Raw genomic sequence first — 19,939 nt, forward strand, 5'->3', positions numbered from 1 at the left:
AAAAGTGAATATACCCATAAGGGTATATAAGCTTAGGTACCCAAACACACCATAATACATCGTTTTGTGCAATATATTCATTATAATGTTCTTAAACTTCAACCCCTAACTTGATTTAATTTCAAGATTTTCGAAATTTCACTATTATTTTTCTCTTATGTCACATCTTTTTGTTGAACACTTATTAAGTTATATTTATTGTAGTTGAAAATGAAAATTAAGAGGAAGATAAATGTGTAAAAAGTAAAAATAATGGAAGTAATCATTTTAGAAGTTAAATTATAAAAACATTGGACAATTATAATGTATTATATGATACAAAACGACGTAGTACGGTGAGTTTGGGTACCTAAACTTATATACGCTTAAGGGTATATTCACTTTTCCCATATATATATATATATATATATATATATATATATATATATATATATATATATATTGAATTTTTTTTAAACATTATTTGATATTTTACTTCATTTTTCTTCAGCGAATAAACACTCTATAACCCTTCTATCAGTTGGACTCATAGCTTGACTCAAAACTTCATTTCCTCTCTCGCCTAGATTCGATTTCTCCCTTCATCAGCCTTGACTCTAGACCCTCACATGCAATCCTAAGCTTCAAACTGAAAAGATCAAAACAACACACAAGTAATAGAAAAACGAAAACAAACATCAAAATTAAAATCCTAAATTATCCCTAAATACTAGAAGTTTAGAAAGAAAAAAGAAAAGCAAACTCTAATGACGGGTTGCCTCCCGCAAGCGCTTCTTTTTGTGCGAGTCTTTAGCTGGACTCCCAACTTAATAAACTTCCAATAAACTCAATGTCATTCCATCCATTGCATTAAATATTTTCTTTGGAACAATTTGTAAAATTTGGCTCTTTTCTTCTAAAATTGGTCAAACGAGCTTGAATTCATAAAACCCAAGAATATTGACAAGGGTTGGAACCGGTTGGATACTAATCAAAAATGGATCGTGCCTCAGAACTTTCTCCAAAGTTGGAATCGTCACCCCATGCTTCGAAACACAAACCAAAAATATAAGGGGCCATGTCGTGGTAATGGTCAAACCACAGCTTGGTTCCTGCAATTCAGCTTGTTCTTGTTCTTCATCTAACCCTCCTGCTAGCAATCTTTCCAGCTCCTCCAAGTCTCTTTCTGGATTAAATTCTTCATCTTGTAACTCAGATGTCCCTTCTGTGTTGGGCAAGATGTTATCTAACCATCTTCCAAATTTCTGCAAATCTTCATCTGAGTCATACTCCTCATCTCCTTGCTCAATTTCCTGTACTACTTCCTCAAGAAAAGCATCAAAAGCATCGAGATTTGGAAAATACATAATAAATAAAAATAAAAATAAAAAATTAAACTAAATAAAAAAAATTAATCAACAAATAAAATTAAAAAAATGATAAAAATTAGCAAATAAAATTAACTATTTAGAACTGTTCCCCGGCAACGGCGCCAAAAACTTGATGTGTGTGAAACAAACTAGTTTTAATCCTACTAACTTAAACGCAAAGACAAACACACGAAAGGCAGTGTACCTATCGATTAGCAGTTTAGTTCAGGTAAATAGGGTATCGAACACAGGGAACGGTAAACAATTAAAATAGATGCTAATATTATCTAAATAAAACAAGTAATAGAAATGGGGTTTTCTCTAGTTTTGCAAGACTAGAAACTTAAACAATTAACTAAAACTTAAACTAAGAAACTAAGAGCTAAGCAAATAAAAATCAACTAAATTCAATAATAAAGAGGACTTCTGTTTAGGTTCGAATCATTTGTTCATATGGATGATTTTATGGTAAATATATCGAATTAATTATTCATTGGTTACCGACTAATGTGATTAGATTCACATTCACTATAGCTAATCCTTAGAAAACAGATTAATTCAAGCAATGGCCAGTTGTCTAAATTAATGAATTTCCTAGTTTGTTGATTCGGGTTTAGAAAGACTTGTAATTAGCTAATCAAATTGTTTATTCAATTAACCTCTTGTTGATGGTGTATCACACAAGCTCACACATTAACTTACCTATCTTCAAGTTAATTCAAGTTTCACATTCGTTATTCCTAGACATACAACTATGTGGTCACGTAAATCATATGAAATTAGCAACTAAGAGATGTTCATACAACTTAATTACTGATTTATTAACAGAAGAATAGTTATTGTTAACACATAAGGTTCTTTAACAAGCTTAATAAAACATAATCACCAATTAAAATTAATCCTAATCAAATAATCAATCCATGTTCACAAATTCATCTACCTAAACAGAAGTTATGAGTTTTTAGCTCATGATTACAATGGAAACAAGCACAAAAACGAAATCAATTGGTAAAAACATAGTTCAAACAAGAGATTAGGTAAGAGTAAACTTGATTTTGACTTGATTCTCCTTAAAATTGAATGTAGGGTTGATTCCCTTGCTTCCCACGCTCCAACAGCACCTTTAGTCGACAATTGGCCTCCAAGGGTTCATCTCCATCCTAGGGTATCGATCTGAAAGTCCCTTTATATAGATTTTCACAAAACAGGGGCTACTCGGCGAGTCCAGGGACCTACTCGGCGAGTCCATCACTTAAAACCCGTGTACGGCAAGTCAGCGCGTCCAGAATCGTGAAACTTCTGACCAACTCGGAGAGTAATCGGCCCTACTCGCCGAGTACGTTTGGAATCAGCATTTTCTCAAAACACGAAAGTCATCTGAAATTGTGTCTAGTTTTCAGAACATTTTGAATCTCGTCAATCGGAGTTACGGTTCATGAGATATGGCCAAAAAACTGACGAGGGGTCAAACTGTCCAGCAACATCCTTCTTTCTTCAAAATCCAAGATCCAAGCTTCCAATAGCTAGTTCCACTTCCTTTTCCATCCGAGCATGTCTTTGTTACTGAAAATGAAATATTCAAGCTAATTAAGCACCTTTGGTTCATTATTTGAGATAAAATTAACATAGAGTATTAAGATCATGCATGATTTTTATAACTAAATATGCCCATATCAGACCCCCTCCCGGAGAACGGCTGACGGTTCCATCCTGTTGTAACTTTGTTATAAACATTGAAAAGCATTTCAATTAACACAATTACCAGAGTCCAATCTCAAAGATCACATATTGCGGAAGACACGGGTGTATGCCCTGCGATTGTCCCGAGCTCTTTCATTTGAAAATTGGAATACCTGAAACCTAAACTGAAAACCGTAAGCACAAAGCTTAGTAGTTCCCCAAATACCACACACCATACATATCCAACGATCCATACATGTCATACATAAATGTAAGCCATACATATCATTCATATATCGTAATCAATAAAAGTGATATGTCCCAACCATAGTCTTGCCATTATGCCACGAGCCACCTCATGGTCTTTCTTGCAAAGCCGGAGGCCATAACCGTGGGTCTTACAGACAAGTGCCAATAGCCACCTCCTGGCCTTCCATGCAAACATCACAAGGACAACTAGCATACAAACTATACTACTTAACTAATTACTTGCCAGAGTTCAGACTCTAGTCTTGCATACAGTGTGCTGGGATGCGCCTCTTGGTCTTTCATACATAATGCCAAGGGCCAACTCCCGGGTCTTCCTACAATACATAAACCAAACGGGTCAGCATCGGTGCTTTCGACCTATACAAAAAGTGAGGAGACTCACCTCGAATGTTGAAGCATATTAAAAGAAATCCCTAGTTGTTGCCTCGATGATACCTCCGATCTAACAGATTAAAATAACACCCAATTAGCAATTGGGTTCCATTCTAAGGCCCACCATCCATACTTGGGGTAAAATGACCATTTTACCCTTGACCCAACATGAACCAAAATTGAGGCCTAAACCCAAATCCAAAAAGATCTGAAACCACAAAATCCATAAAAGCCCACTAATGGCCTAATTTTCCAAATTAGGCCCAATACCATACGGGCCTTATCGTAAGCCCATATTTTACAATTCATATTGCTTCAAACACCCCTTGGGATAAACTTGATCAAAGGCATAATGTAACACTGTAAAATTTAAAACAAATTTTCTCATTTTTAAACACATTTTACCAAACACATTTATCAACAAAATCCCATTTAGGGGTGCAAACGAGCCGAGCCGAGCCCGAGCCTGGCCAGGCTCGACTCGGGCTCGTTTAAGTTATACGAGGCTCGAGCTCGAGCTTGGCTCAATTCGAGCTTTCTTTTACTGAGCTCGGCTCGAGCTCATAAAGAATTATACAAGCTCAGCTCGGGCTCGGGCTCGGCTCGTTTGTTGTTTGATGTACCTAAATAAGCTTAAGCTTGACTCAAGCTCGTTAAGAAGCTCGTTTACTAATATCCGAAATCCATAATTTCCCAAATATGTTTATATTTTAATATAAGAAAATAATAATAAATTATATTATATAAAGGCTCGTTTAGGCTCGCGAGCCTAATCGAGCTTTGTGATATAGGCTCGAGCTCGAGCTCGTTTAATAAACGAGCTTAGTATTAAGCTCGAGCTCGACTCGGGCTCGTTTAAAATCGGTTTTGAGTCGAGCTTTTAACAAGCCAATCCCGAGTAGCTCGCGAGTAGCTTGGCTCGTTCGCACCCCTAACCCTATTGTATCATAACTTTGTTTCACAAAATGTTTTCGAAGATCAAAATACATAAAAATCCATGCGTGTGTACGAATCATGCCGGCGCCTTCCCGCGATCATCACTGGTACCTTAAACACATAACACATAACACTGTAAGCATAAAACTTAGTGAGTTCCCCAAAATACCATACATAACACATACTAGCCACTCGAGGCTATAACTCTCCGTGGGCCCTAACTCTGATGGACCCTCTAGTCCTAACTATATAAACCTTCTGGTTCTAACTCTGATATACTCTGATATACACATGACATAAATGTAACGACCCGTTCCCGGTACGTTAATTCATTGGTAATTGTTGTAAGTTTTCAAGAGGGACTCGGCGAGTTCTAGCCTGACTCGCCGAGTAGGGTCACGACTTCGAGCACGCGGGAGCCGGGGACTCGGCGAATCCATATCCCTGACTCGGCGAGTCCATCCGTCTGGGTGAAACCCTAAATCCCCGGGTTGCCCACTATTTAAACCACCTTATAGCCCCCGTTCTCGCCTCCCTCACCCTGAGAACACAATGAGAGAACCCTAATCCTCCCTTGAGAGCTTATAAGTGTTTTGGTGCCATTTTGTGAAGGTGTGAAGAAGGAGAAGAAGAAAGAAGCAAGGAGAAGAGTTGTAGTGCAAGGATCCAAGGGCAAATCTGAGTTAGTTGAGGTATTTTCGGAGTTCCCTTCTTGTTATATGCTTTAAACTTCCATTAGAGCTCTCCTAAGAGCTAGTTGATGCTTGTTCCAAGCCTTATGTTTGCATGAATGTCTTAATAAGTTGAAATATCTTTGGATCTGAATGGTGGGGTGTTGTAGAGCCCAGATCTACTGTCTTTTTGGAGTTACTTTGCATATTAACCATAGATCTACCCATTTTGTGCATCTTTTAACCTTATTTCCCTTATTCATGAGGTTGTACACGTAAAGTTGGAAACTTTACGTGGTAAATCAGCTTATTGGACCCAGATCTATCAATTGTATGTGTTGGATTCAAACAAAATCGAGTAAAAATCAGTTTTATGGTGGCAACTCGGCGAGTCGGGAAGAACGACTCGGCGAGTTGGGTCGCGAGTTCCCGATTCCTTCATTTTTACCAGTGTCGAGTGAACCCAGTGAGCTAGAGAGTGGACTCAGCGAGTTGAGGGTAAACTCAGTGATGGAGGGACTCGGCGAGTTGTTCATCAACTCGGCGAGTCCAAGGCAATCTCCTTAAGATCAAGAACAACTCGTCGAGTTTGTTCATCCGGCTCGGCGAGTCGGATGAAGATTGTTTGAGTTCTTGGATCAAGAGGGTACTCGTCGAGTCGATGCCAGACTCGACGAGTAGCAGCGAGTAAGAGTGAAAAGTAAGAGTAGGACTCGGCGAGTTGGGTGGCCCAACTCGGCGAGTCAGTCCAAAAGAGAATTGACTTTGACCAAGGGTAAAAGAGTCATTTTACCCCAAGTGCAGTGTTTAGTATTTGATTGAGTGTGTTTATGGACTTGTAGCCGAGGAGATTCAGGAGCAGCCGCCGTTAGCTTCCCGAGCCACACACTCAGCAGCCAGCTTACGAGGTGAGTTTCCTTCCAGTAGGAACGGGTCTAAGGCCACAATGCCGGCCCGTTCAGTTAGCAGTAGTTTCCGGATTTAGGTCCGATGCAGTAGCTAGAATGTTCGATGCCTTCGTGGCTCGAACAGGATTTGTGCGCTATGTTTTATGCGTTAAGTATTATGTGTTCCGGGCTACGGCCCGATGTAGTATGTCGTATATGTGTTTATGCTAGTTGATGTGTTATGCTATGCCATGTTCAGTCAGTCAGTTCCGGGCTTCGGTCCGATGCAGTTAGTTCCGGACATTGGTCCGATGCAGTTAGTTCCGGACATTGGTCCGATACAGTTAGTTCCGGACTTCGGTCCGATGCAGTTAGTTCCGGACTTCGGTCCGATGCAGGGGACAAGGTCCCAGTCAGTTCTGGACTTCGGTCCGATGCAGTTAGTTCCGGACTTCGGTCCGATGCAGGGGACAAGGTCCCGGTCAGTTCCGGATTTCGGTCCGATGCAGTTTCCGGGCTTCGGCCCGATGCAGTGGGCAAGGCCCAATATGTGTTTATATGTTATTGTATGGTATGTGGTAGCTTGGGGGAGCTCACTAACCTTCGTGCTTACAGTTTCAGTTTTGGTTTCAGGTACTTCTGCAAGCAAAGGGAGGAGCTCGGGGTGACGGCATCGCACACACCACAGCTTTAGCTTTTAGCCTGGGATTGATTTAGTTTGTTTTGATTTGCCGTAGTATGATACAGTTTCCGCACAGTGTTTTCTATTATGTTGGAATACATCACGTATGGTTTTATTATATGACACTCTGATCATGGTTTTGATTATATCGAAAAACGAAATTTTTGGATCGTATTTTTTGGTTGTTTCAAGTTGGTATCAGAGCCCTGGTTTGAGGGATTCGGATACACTTCCGGGTGTATCTGAACTCAAACTAAGGGAAATAAAAGATTTTAGTAAAATAAAAATGTTTTACAAAAAGAATTTTGAAAGCACTTAAAAAGAAAGAATTGTTTTTAACAAGATAGATGTGTGTGCATGCGGTCAGCCGAGCTCAAGTAAGTACTCCCAAATTACCCATACAAGTTATTTGTTCAGTTTCAGTTTCAGTAGAACAGCATGCTAGTATAGGGCTAAGGATCTAGGAGAATGCCTTATGTGCCTGCTTATGTGTTACAGCTTTATGAGTATTGCATGCTAGTATTGAGTAGACAGCAGTAGGATAGCCTGTTTAGGTTATGCCTGATAGTATGAGCTTAGCATCCTATGCTAGTGTAGTTTCTTGTTATAAGAATAGTTTTGCCTGAGTCTGTTTCCCTTGTCCGAATTTTGCTTGCTTCGTGCTTGGTGGGGTTCTGAGTAGTGGGAGTTAGCCATTAGGTGAACACGTCACACCACATGTGATCAGGTTTGAATAATCCCAGAGTGCTGGAACTGGCCCTATTGCGCAGCTCTTGTTTGAGTCCAACCGTTGTAGGGACGGATCTTTTACTTGAAGGATTATATGATCCTCATCACATGTGATGGTGTTTAGGTGGTGGCTAGCTGGCATTATGAGGAGACCTACAGCAGCTGAGGACCAGTCGTGTTGAGCTTGAGTTTTCCCTAGGGCAAGCCTAGGATGAGAGTAGCAGAGAATGGCAGTAGTAGAAGTGACTTGGTGGAGTCAAGGCAGTTCTTGAGGAAAGTACGGATAGATGTGGAAGGTAGTATGGGCCCGTACTACTGAAAGCAGAGGATCCGTACTCGAATCAAGGAAGGCCAAGACAAGACCAGGAAGCTAGTAGTAGTATCATGATCCCTTGAGATATTTCAGTGTTCTGATGTTGTTATGAAATGTTTCAGAATGGTAGTTTTGCGTCCGAGACCAGCAGTCGGCAGCTCAGATGCCGGAGGGGGATCAGGATCGGGATCAGGCCCGGAGGTCGGGCAGATGGATGAGCATACTAGAGAGTTCCTTTCTTCTGAGGTTACCCGCATCATACTGGAGCAGACTCCTGTGATCTTCGGTTCGATCAAGGAGGGTATTTTAGAGCTGATGGATGAGAGATTGAGTACTTTCCGTGCTGAGATGGCGGCCATGATGGGGTCGCGCACACTTACGTTCAGGGAGTTCAGGGCATGCGGGGCTCCAGACTATCATGGGGCGCGGGACCCCATAGCGAGTACTAGATGGTTGGCGGATGTGGCCAACGCTTTCCGCACTAGCAGGTGTCCCGAGGGGGACAAGGTCAGATTGGCGTCCTGCCTTCTGAAGGACAGGGCACGGGATTGGTGGGAGGAAGTCGGACATGCCATCGGGGATGATGCGGCATTGGATGCCATGACCTGGGCTGATTTCTCTACCAGGTTCAGGGCGGAGTTTGCACCAGTCATTGAGGTGCAGCAGTTAGCTAGGGAGTTTCAGGACCTTACCCAGACTACAGAGACAGTGGCGGAGATCACCGCCAAGTTCAGGGAGAGGGCCCTTCTTGTTCCTCAGTATGCAGCCGATGAGGAGATGAAGAAGGCCCGTTATCATGAGATGTTACGGAGTGACATCCGCATGTTTGTGAGCCGGTCCAGTTGTAAAACGCTGGACGACATGATTGCCAGAGCTAGAGAGAGGGAGATTGATCTCGAGATGGAGAAGAAGAGGAAACCGGAGGCGGTTTCGGGTTCAGGCAGTGTGGGCAAAAAGCCCAAGGTTTCAGATCACAGGTCTAGGAGTCAGCAGAGCCACGGTCGGTGTGGCAAGTGTGGGAGATTGCACGAGGGGGCGTGCAAGGCAGGGAGTTCCGGCTGCTACAAGTGCGGTCGGACTGGGCATTTGAGTAGGGATTGTACGGCCCCTCCTACTATGGTTACAGCATCAGATCTGATTTGCTTTCAGTGCAATCAGAGGGGACATAAAAGGTCCCAGTGTCCCAGTTTAGCTGCAGCAGGGAAGGTGGTTGCACCTGCCCCTGCCACCTTGAGGATTACGGATGGCCGGCAGGGCCGATCTGATGCGCCAGTGGCGAAGAGCAAGGCATTTCAGATGACAGCAGAGGAGGCGCGAGTGACTCCTGATGTGGTGACGGGTATGAATCTTTCCTTCATCTTTAATTGTTATTATTGTTGGGTTTTAGCCATAAGAACTTTCCTATGTGCGCATGCAAAACCCTATTGCTTGGATCTAGGCTTTCTAATAAACATGCTTTTGAATCCAAGACTTCTAATGACTAATTAGGTTAAACAACAATATTAAAACAGATCTAGAATCATACCTTTGAATCCCTTGTTGATCTTGTTTGTCTTGGAGCTTCTAGAGTCACAATTGTCACTCCTCTAATGGCTTACAAACACCAATAGCAAGCAAGATGATTTAGGAGAGTGGAGAGGGAATGGAATTCGACCAGAGGTTCCTTTCTTCAGGTTCTACAAGGTTGTACACGAATTCCCCATCCCAAGGGCCTATTTATACCTTTAGACTCCTTAAGGGTTTCACCCTAAACCCTAATTGGATAATCTTCTCTTAAGGCTATCCAAATCCATTCCATAGATAACCCTATGGATGATTTTAGCTTATCTAAAGCTCTTAGAATCCGTCCAAGGTGTATCCTAATGGATTTATAGTCTAAAGTCTAACTATCAAACAATTGACAGTTTATACCCTCTTATTTAATTAATCTCTTTAAGTCACCAAATTAATACCAATTAATTTATGACTTATATTAATGAAATAGCTAAATATCATTCCTTATAATATTCACTCTCTCTTAATAAATCATCCTTCAAGTTGCTATGGTGAAGGCAACCCAAAAGGACCATGCACCACCGAATATAGTTATAGCCTTAGACACTATTCCAACAGTCTCCCACTTGGATAAGTCTAGTAACTATACAAGTACAATACGGTTTGCAATCGTTGCTCTCAAAGACGCTGTCAACTCTGATCTAATCAATCTTGTCCTTTAGATAAGGGATCGTACAGTCCTCTGTTAGATATCATGCTGACAATCCTATGTAATGGTTAGTCTAGCATTTAGATTTCTCGATCTTCGATTTATTTGACATAGAACTTAATCAAACACATCAATTCAGTTCTGACCGGGCCCGGCACATAAGTCAAATCAAATCATCGAGTGGCCAAGATATCTCTTCTATCCTCTTAGGATAAAATTTACAGATAAACTTCGACTTATATGCATTTACTTATTCATTAACCAACTATACACAACAATGCGTTTTATAACATCAAGTTACTGATGCGTTTTCGCATTATCAATGCACAACCAATTAACAAATAATAAACCATATATCTAGGTTTTAAGACCATATGATATTATCGTCTTGCGATCACCTTTTATATCGTATTCCATAAGGTGATTCCAGCAAGCGCGGGTTTATTCCAATGCTCAAAACCAGTTCATAAGCACTCATGAACGTTGCAGCAACCCTTGCTATGTCTAACACCATTTAGACATTCTACACACCAATTCATGACAATCTTCATTCATATCTACTCCCAACATATGAACGATTGTGGACCATTTGAATAATTCGATTATTCCTAATAAAGTCAATTATTCTGGAAGTCAAAACATGCAAAGTGAAACAATAGTTAAACAACTAACATGTGACAGTAACTTTACTCATAAATAAAACTCCTTTATTTAATCATCAAATGTTAATTACATTTATCTATTATACGTTTCTAATACTATCTAATCTATACTAATATCATCCTTCAGCCCAATACTCCTAGCATGCGGCAAGTGCTTAACCCTACTCAGTCCCTTCGTAAGCGGGTCTGCTGGGTTATCTTCTGATGATATCCTCTTCACTACGAGTTGTCCTTCTTCTACACGATGTCTAATGAAGTGATATTTTCTGTCGATATGTCGAGATCTACCATGATCCCTCGGTTCCTTGGTCAAGGCAACCGCACCTTCGTTATCACAGAAAATCTCCATGGGCTCCTTTATGGCCGGCACAACTCCAAGATCACCGATGAAGTTCTTCAGCCATATTGCCTCCTTCGACGCTTCGCTCGCTGCGATGTACTCTGATTCGCACGTTGAATCAGCTACGGTTTCCTGCTTGGAACTTTTCCATGTCACTGCTCCTCCATTTAGGGTAAAAACCCAGCCCGACTGCGAACGATAGTTGTCCATGTCGGTCTGAAAGCTGGCGTCACTATACCCTCGCACCTTCAAGTCATCACTCCCTCCAAGGACTAAGAACCATTCTTTCGTCCTCCGAAGGTACTTAAGGATGTTCTTCACCGCAATCCAATGTGCTTTGCCAGGGTTCCCTTGATATCTGCTAACCATGCTCAAAGCGAAGGCTACATCAGGGCGAGTACAAGTCATAGCGTACATGATTGAGCCAACTGCAGAAGCGTATGGTACTCGGCTCATTTCTGCTATCTCAGCTTCGGTACTCGGACTTTGAGGCTTACTCAACTTGGCATTTCCTTGTATCGGTAGTTCTCCCTTCTTTGAGTTTTCCATACTAAAACGTTTTAGTACCTTCTCCAAGTAAGTATTCTGACTAAGTCCAATTAGTCTCTTACTTCTTTCTCTTACTATCCTTATTCCCAAAATGTAAGAAGCCTCTCCGAGGTCCTTCATAGCGAAGCACTTCCCGAGCCAGGACTTAACCTCCTGCAGAGTCGGGATGTCGTTTCCTATGAGTAATATGTCATCGACATATAGAACGAGGAAGCTTACTATACTCCCACTGGCTTTAACATATACACAAGATTCGTCTTCGCTTCGTACAAATCCAAACTCTTTGACTTTCTCATCAAAGCAAAGATTCCATCTGCGAGACGCTTGCTTAAGTCCATAAATGGACTTCTCAAGCTTACACACTCTATTCGGATGCTTCGGATCCACAAACCCCTCTGGCTGAGCCATGTAAACATCCTCAGCCAACTTTCCGTTAAGGAAAGCGGTCTTGACATCCATTTGCCAAATCTCATAATCATGAAATGCGGCAATTGCTAGCATCACTCTAATAGATTTAATCTTCGCAACTGGTGAGAAGGTCTCATCATAGTCAACTCCGGGAGTTTGAGTAAAGCCCTTCGCAACCAATCGCGCCTTATATGTGTGTACGTTCCCATCCACGTCGGTCTTCTTCTTGAAGATCCACTTGCACCCTACGGTCTTACGTTCGGGCATGTAATCAACCAAATTCCAAACTTGGTTATCGTACATGGATTGGATCTCGCTATCCATCGCCTCTTTCCATTTCGCAGACTCCGGGCCTACCATGGCTTCCTTATAGCTATTAGGTTCATCAAGATTTACTAGTGTACCATCACTAATATACGTGTCCCCTTCGGTAGTAATATGAAAACCATAAAACTGGGGATGAGCTCTAACTCTATCGGAACGTCTAAGAGGTAAGGATTCGTCAATCGGTTCAACCGGAGTTTCCTCCTCGGGTTGAATGCCAGCGGTAGAGGTTCCTTCATCTATCGATTCTTGAATCTCTTCAAGTTCGATTTGCCTCCCACTGTCTCCTTGGCTTATGAGTTCTCGCTCTCGGAAAACTCCTCTCCTCGCAACAAAGATAACATTATCTTTTGGTCTATAGAAGAGATATCCAAAGGAAGTTTGCGGGTAGCCGATGAAAATACATCGCTCACTTCGAGGTTCAAGCTTGTCGTGAGTATCTCGTCTTACGAAAGCCTCGCAACCCCAAACCTTGATATGTGCCAACGAGGGAGCTTTCCCCGTCCACATCTCGTGAGGTGTTTTGGCAACCTTCTTAGTAGGGACTCGATTAAGGATATGGGCGGCAGTCTCTAAGGCATACCCCCAAAAGAAGATAGGTAGTGAAGCACGACTCATCATAGAGCGAACCATATCCAATAAGGTTCGATTACGCCTTTCTGCCACACCATTTAACTGCGGTGTCCTAGGAGGCGTCAATTGCGAAACTATTCCACACTCCTTGAGATAATCGTGGAATTCAAGACTTAGGTATTCTCCTCCTCGATCGGATCGAAGCATCTTGATTTTCCTGCCCAATTGATTCTCCACTTCATTCTTGAACTCTTTGAACTTTTCAAAGGTTTCTGACTTTTGCTTGATTAAATAGATATACCCATATCTACTATAATCATCGGTAAAAGTCACATAGAAGCGGTTCCCATCCTTCGTGGTTGATCTAAAAGGTCCACATACATCGGTATGTATTAGGTCTAATAGTCCCTCACCCCTTTCACAAGTACTCGTGAAGGGTGACTTAGTCATCTTTCCAAGTAAACAAGACTCGCATGTGTCATCTTCCCTAAGGTCGAATGACTCCAACACTCCATCCTTTTGGAGTTGGGCTATGCGTTTCTTGTTGACATGTCCAAGACGACAATGCCACAAGGATGCTTTATCCATACTAGTGGAAGAATCAATATTCAAAACATCATTTCCTAAGTTATCAACAATCATAACAGTTTCATATATTCCATTACATGGTATAGCTTCAAAGTAAAAGACACCATTTAGATAAGCCAAAATAGAACCATTCTCATTATTAAAAGAAAATCTAAATCCTTGTCTATATAAACCATGAAATGAAATGATGTTTCTAGCCATTTCTGGCGAATAGCAACAATTGTTCAAATCTAAAACTAAACTATTCTTAAGCACTAAAGAATACACTCCAATCTTGGTCACAGGCGACGATCTTCTGTTCCCCATGATTAGATTGATCCTTCCTTGCTCCACATCCCTACTTCTTCTTAGTCCCTGCACATTAGAACAAATGTGATAACCACAACCGGTGTCAAGAACCCAAGAAATAGCATGATTAGAATCGTTAGATTTGATTGCATATATACCTGCGAAAGATGGCTTGATCTTTCCTTCCTTGATGGCTTGCAGGTAATCCGGGCAGCTTCTCTTCCAATGTCCTATCTTGTGGCAGTGGTGGCACTCTGCCTCCTTCAAGTTAGAGCAGGGCTTAGAGGGATCAACTTTGGTCCCACTAGAAGAGGAACCATCTCGGGCTTTCACCTTTCGATAGTTATTTGAAGAAGCTTTCCTCTTCTTTCCCTTCCCTTGACCAATAGCCAAGATAGGAGCAGCGGATGGATTGGGAGTTGGTGCAACAGACTTGTCCTTGAAATTGCTCTCAGCAACCCTCAAGAGACCTTGGAGTTTACTTAGAGTGACCTCCTCTTTGTTCATGTGGTAGGTCATCCTAAATTGATTGTACATTGGAGGCAAAGAGTGAAGCACCATGTCGATCGCCAAGTCTTCGCCGAAGTCAACATTTAACTTGCGAAGGCGGTCGACATACCTTTGCATCTTTTGCAAGTGCACGGTAAGAGATTCTCCATGACCCATCTTGGCGGAAATCATGTTAGTGAAGATCTCGTAACGCTCTTGTCTCGCGTTTTGGTGGTACCTCTCCAACAAGTCTTGATGTATTTCGTATGGATACATGTCCTCGTAGGACTTTTGGAATTCGGAGTTCATGGTGGCGATCATGATGCAATGTACCTTCGTTGCATCTCGCTCATGAGTTTCAAAGGCGGTGATTTCTTCGGGAGTAGCAACTTCGGGGTTGATTTTCTCGAGCTTCTCGTCGAGGACATACTCTTTATCCTCATAGCGAGCAATGGTGCGAATGTATCTTATCCATTCGCTAAAGTTCGTTCCATCGAAGGTGACCTTTTGGCAAAGGCTCATCAACGTGAAAGAACTAGCAGCAGCGTGGTTTGCGTTTGACATCTATAGAAAGGACAAAGATAGATTAGAACATGAATCCCTAATTATCACCCAATAAGAAAAATTAGGGCTAGGATCCAACAACAACATTTACATACTAGAAAAGGGATGCCGTAATCCAATATGCAAATAAATTGAAGGTAAGTGAATGACGATTGACTAATTCTCCATCACAAAACTTAAACTTTTAGTCCTAAGTGTTTTTGAGAATTCCTAGATTTGGATGAGATTCATTGAACTATTCAATGGCATGTTTAAATCTCGATATGCCCCTCTTGTTTGTGACTGGGATGCCGAGGATCACAAAGCAGGTGTGAATTACCATGCAAATTCACATGGTGCCTTCATTGTAACGATCACCTATTCGATGTGCCGGTAAACCACACACGCTCCATCGAACTATGACGAACAATGAATCACCCTTTGCCACCTTCGCTTAGAACCAATTAGTGTGCCGGTAAACCACACACGCTCCACTAACATCTTAGCAAGGTGCAAAGTGTAATTTCATGGGATTGCATCAATTCACTTTTCCTAAAGTAACTAAGATTGGGAAATTTAAAAAAAAGTTTAGTTACTTCGTATTTCTTATTATACTTTTAATGCGAGGATGAGGTTGCCCTATCCTACCCGTTCGGCTAACGACTCTCCACCAATCAAGCAAGCGGTGGGTGTGAGTGTACACCCATTAAGCGCCATTTTATAGGCCGCAACCTTATACCCACCTTATAGATCGGCTTCGTGAATGAGGCCTACTAACGGTAAGACTAGCATTTAGTTATACATATATATATTATACTATTAATATCATATTAGTATAGGGTTGTATTTTAAACTTTTTAAAATCTAGGGATTGAAATTTAAGTTGTCTAAATTAAAACTTTTAATCACAAATATAAATTTCAAAACTTTAGGGTAGGTTTTAAACATTTAAAACGTGGAGGATCAAATAACAAATAATTTCAATTAACAATTAATATCTTAATTATCTTTATTTGATTTATCTTTGATTTCTTTGAAGATAATTACCAAAATAATCAAAATAATTAATTAATTATCATATAAGGAAATTAAATATTTAATTAGTTGATAATTACCTTTAACTAGATCAAGATAACACTTATATTTATCAAAAAATTGGATTTATATTGATCTAATTAGTTTATGGAAAGTTTGGATAGGATAAACACAAAGAAATCCCGAATCTGGCCATTCCTGACGCCTGGACTCGCCGAGTGCACAAGGGGACTCGCCGAGTCAGGCCTACTCGACGAGTCCACCTTGGAACTCGACGAGTCAGTGACTCAAAACCCAAAAAATCGAATTTTGCAGGTTTGTTTCAGTTATTCAAGCAACAATTTAAAGAAAACCAATCTAGGCTCTGATACCACTGTTGGGTTTTAGCCATAAGAACTTTCCTATGTGCGCATGCAAAACCCTATTGCTTGGATCTAGGCTTTCTAATAAAAATGCTTTTGAATCCAAGACTTCTAATGGCTAATTAGGTTAAACAACAATATTAAAACAGATCTAGAATCATACCTTTGAATCCCTTGTTGATCTTGTTTGTCTTGGAGCTTCTAGAGTCACAATTGTCACTCCTCTAATGGCTTACAAACACCAATAGCAAGCAAGATGATTTAGGAGAGTGGAGAGGGAATGGAATTCGACCAGAGGTTCCTTTCTTCAGGTTCTACAAGGTTGTACACGAATTCCCCATCCCAAGGGCCTATTTATACCTTTAGACTCCTTAAGGGTTTCACCCTAAACCCTAATTGGATAATCTTCTCTTAAGGCTATCCAAATCCATTCCATAGATAACCCTATGGATGATTTTAGCTTATCTAAAGCTCTTAGAATCCGTCCAAGGTGTATCCTAATGGATTTATAGTCTAAAGTCTAACTATCAAACAATTGACAGTTTATACCCTCTTATTTAATTAATCTCTTTAAGTCACCAAATTAATACCAATTAATTTATGACTTATATTAATGAAATAGCTAAATATCATTCCTTATAATATTCACTCTCTCTTAATAAATCATCCTTCAAGTTGCTATGGTGAAGGCAACCCAAAAGGACCATGCACCACCGAATATAGTTATAGCCTTAGACACTATTCCAACAATTATATCGGTTGAGTATTACTTATGTGGGTATGTTCTATTTAGGGTCGTTCTCTGTGAACGGCATTTCTGCTTTGGTATTGTTCGATTCGGGGGCTACCCGATCATTTGTATCGCTTGCGCTTAGCAAGAGATTTAGCAGAGCTCCAGGGGAGCTGGATTGTCCACTAGAGGTTGAGATAGCAGATGATAGGACCGTGAGGGTCGGCAAAGTACATAGAGGGTGTTCCCTTCAGATATTTGATGAGCAGTTTTCAATGGACCTGGTTCCTATTCCCCTGCGTGGGAATAAAGTTATTGTGGGCATGGATTGGCTGAGCCCCAATGGGGCGGTGATTGATTGTGAGCTTCAGCTAGTGAGGGTTCGCACTCCCAGTGGGGGAGAGATAGTGATTCAGGGCGAGAGGCCCCAGCGAGGACCGATCTTTTGTTCCGCCACAAGGGCGAAGCGCTATGTTCAGCAGGGTTGCGCCGGTTTTGTAGCTTACGTCTTGGATGCCCGGGAGAAGGGCAAGACGACGATTGATGATGTTCCTATTGTTCGTGACTACCCGGATGTGTTTCCCGAGGATTTGCCGGGGATACCTCCAGAGAGGCAGGTTGAGTTCAGGATCGACCTAGTTCCTGGTGCGGCTCCGATAGCCAAAGCACCGTATCGACTTGCTCCCCCTGAGATGCAGGAGTTGTCTACACAGCTTCAGGAACTGTTAGACAAGGGTTTCATTCGGCCGAGCAGTTCGCCTTGGGGAGTACCGATCTTATTTGTGAGGAAGAAGGATGGGTCGCATCGTATGTGCATTGATTATCTGGAGTTGAACAAAGTGACGGTGAAAAACCGTTAACCACTTCCGAGGATAGATGACTTGTTTGATCAGCTTCAGGGAGCGTCTTGGTTCTCCAAGATCGATCTACGCTCCAGTTATCATCAGATGAGGGTTAGAGATGAGGATGTACAGAAGACTTCTTTCAGGACCCGGTATGGTCATTATGAGTTTGTGGTGATGCCATTTGGGCTCACCAATTCCCCAGCCGCGTTCATGGATCTCATGAACCGCGTGTGCAGACCGATGCTGGATCGGTCGGTGATAGTGTTTATAGATGACATCTTGGTGTATTCCAAGACACAGGGGCAGCACGAGGAGCACCTGCGGGAGGTGTTGGAGACTTTGAGGAGGGAGAGACTTTTCGCAAAGTTCTCCAAGTGTGAGTTCTGGTTGCGCGAGGTGCAGTTTCTTGGTCATCTCGTCAACCAAAAGGGTATTTTGGTAGATCCGGCCAAGATTGAGGCCGTGATGCAGTGGGAGGTCCCGAGGTCTCCATCTGAGATTCGGAGCTTCCTGGGGTTGGCAGGGTATTATCGGAGATTTATTCAGGACTTCTCCAAGATAGCAGTGCCGCTCACCCGGCTAACCAAGAAGTCGGTGGTTTTTCGTTGGGGGTCTGAGCAGCAGGCGGCGTTCGAGACTCTCAGGCAGAGATTGTGCGAGGCTCCGATCCTTACCTTGCCAGAAGGAGTAGAGGATTTCGTAGTCTATTGTGATGCATCGATCACAGGTATGGGAGCAGTATTGATGCAGCGAGGCCATGTGGTAGCTTATGCCTCGAGACAGTTGAAGCCTCACGAGGCTAATTATCCTACCCACGATTTGGAGCTGGGGGCAGTTGTGTTTGCCCTCAAGATATGGAGACATTACCTTTATGGGGTCCGCTGTACTATATACACGGATCACAAGAGTTTGCGATATCTTATGGATCAGCCGAGTTTGAACATGAGACAGAGGAGATGGTTAGACGTGCTGAAGGACTATGACTGTGAGATCCTTTATCATCCAGGGAAGGCCAATGTGGTGGCCGACGCCCTGAGCCGCAAGGTGTCGACGGCCCCTATCCGAGTTCTGTGTATGAGGATGACAGTGTGAGAGGATACTGGGCCTTAGAAGTGTGAGAGGATAGTGGGCCGAGTAGCTTCATTTGATTACGACAGTCGGGGTTTGTTGACGCTTCATGGTAGGATATGGGTACCGTACTGGGGTGGGGTACGGCAAGTATTGATGGACGAGGCTCATAAGTCTCGATTTTCTATCCACCCAGGAGCGACGAAGATGTATCGAGATCTTCGACCTGATTATTGGTGGCCCTGCATGAAGCGAGACGTCGCTTGGTATGTTGAGAGATGTTTGACCTGTCGGAAGGTCAAAGCGGAGCATCAGAGACCTCACGGCAAGATGCAGCCGTTAGACATTCCCGTGTGGAAATGGGAGGATATCACCATGGATTTTGTCACCAAGCTCCCCAGGACCGCACGTGGAGTGGACTCGATATGGGTAGTAGTGGATCGATTGACGAAGAGTGCCCATTTTATTCCGATTCAGGAGAGTATATCGGCGGAAAAGTTAGCCGATATCTATGTGCGGGAGATTGTGGCACGTCATGGAGTGACGGTATCGGTGGTGTCGGACCGAGATGTTCGTTTCACGTCCAGATTCTGGAAGCGGTTCCACGACGAGATGGGTACTCGTCTCCATTTCAGCACCGCTTTCCACCCTCAGACTGACGGACAGAGCGAGAGGACGATTCAGACTCTTGAGGACATGCTTAGGGCATGTGTTCTAGATTTTGGGGGCAGTTGGGATACGTATCTTCCGTTAGCGGAATTCTCGTATAACAACAGTTATCATGCGAGCATTGATCGACCTCCTTTTGAGATGTTATATGGCAGGAAGTGCAGGACCCCGATTTGTTGGGGCGAGGTCGGTCAGCGATTCATCGGGAGCACCGAAGTGGTGCTCAAGACGACTGAGTTGATCCAGCAGGTCCGTAGTAGGCTGCAGACTGCGCAGAGTCGGCAGAAGAGCTACGCCGACAGGAGGCGTTCTGACTTGGAGTTCCAGGTGGGCGATATGTTTCTTCTGAAAGTCTCACCTTGGAAAGGTGTCAT

Source organism: Lactuca saligna, chromosome 4 (genome assembly GCF_052625555.1).
Source record: "Lactuca saligna cultivar CGN05327 chromosome 4, ASM5262555v1, whole genome shotgun sequence".
NCBI lineage: Eukaryota > Viridiplantae > Streptophyta > Magnoliopsida > Asterales > Asteraceae > Lactuca > Lactuca saligna.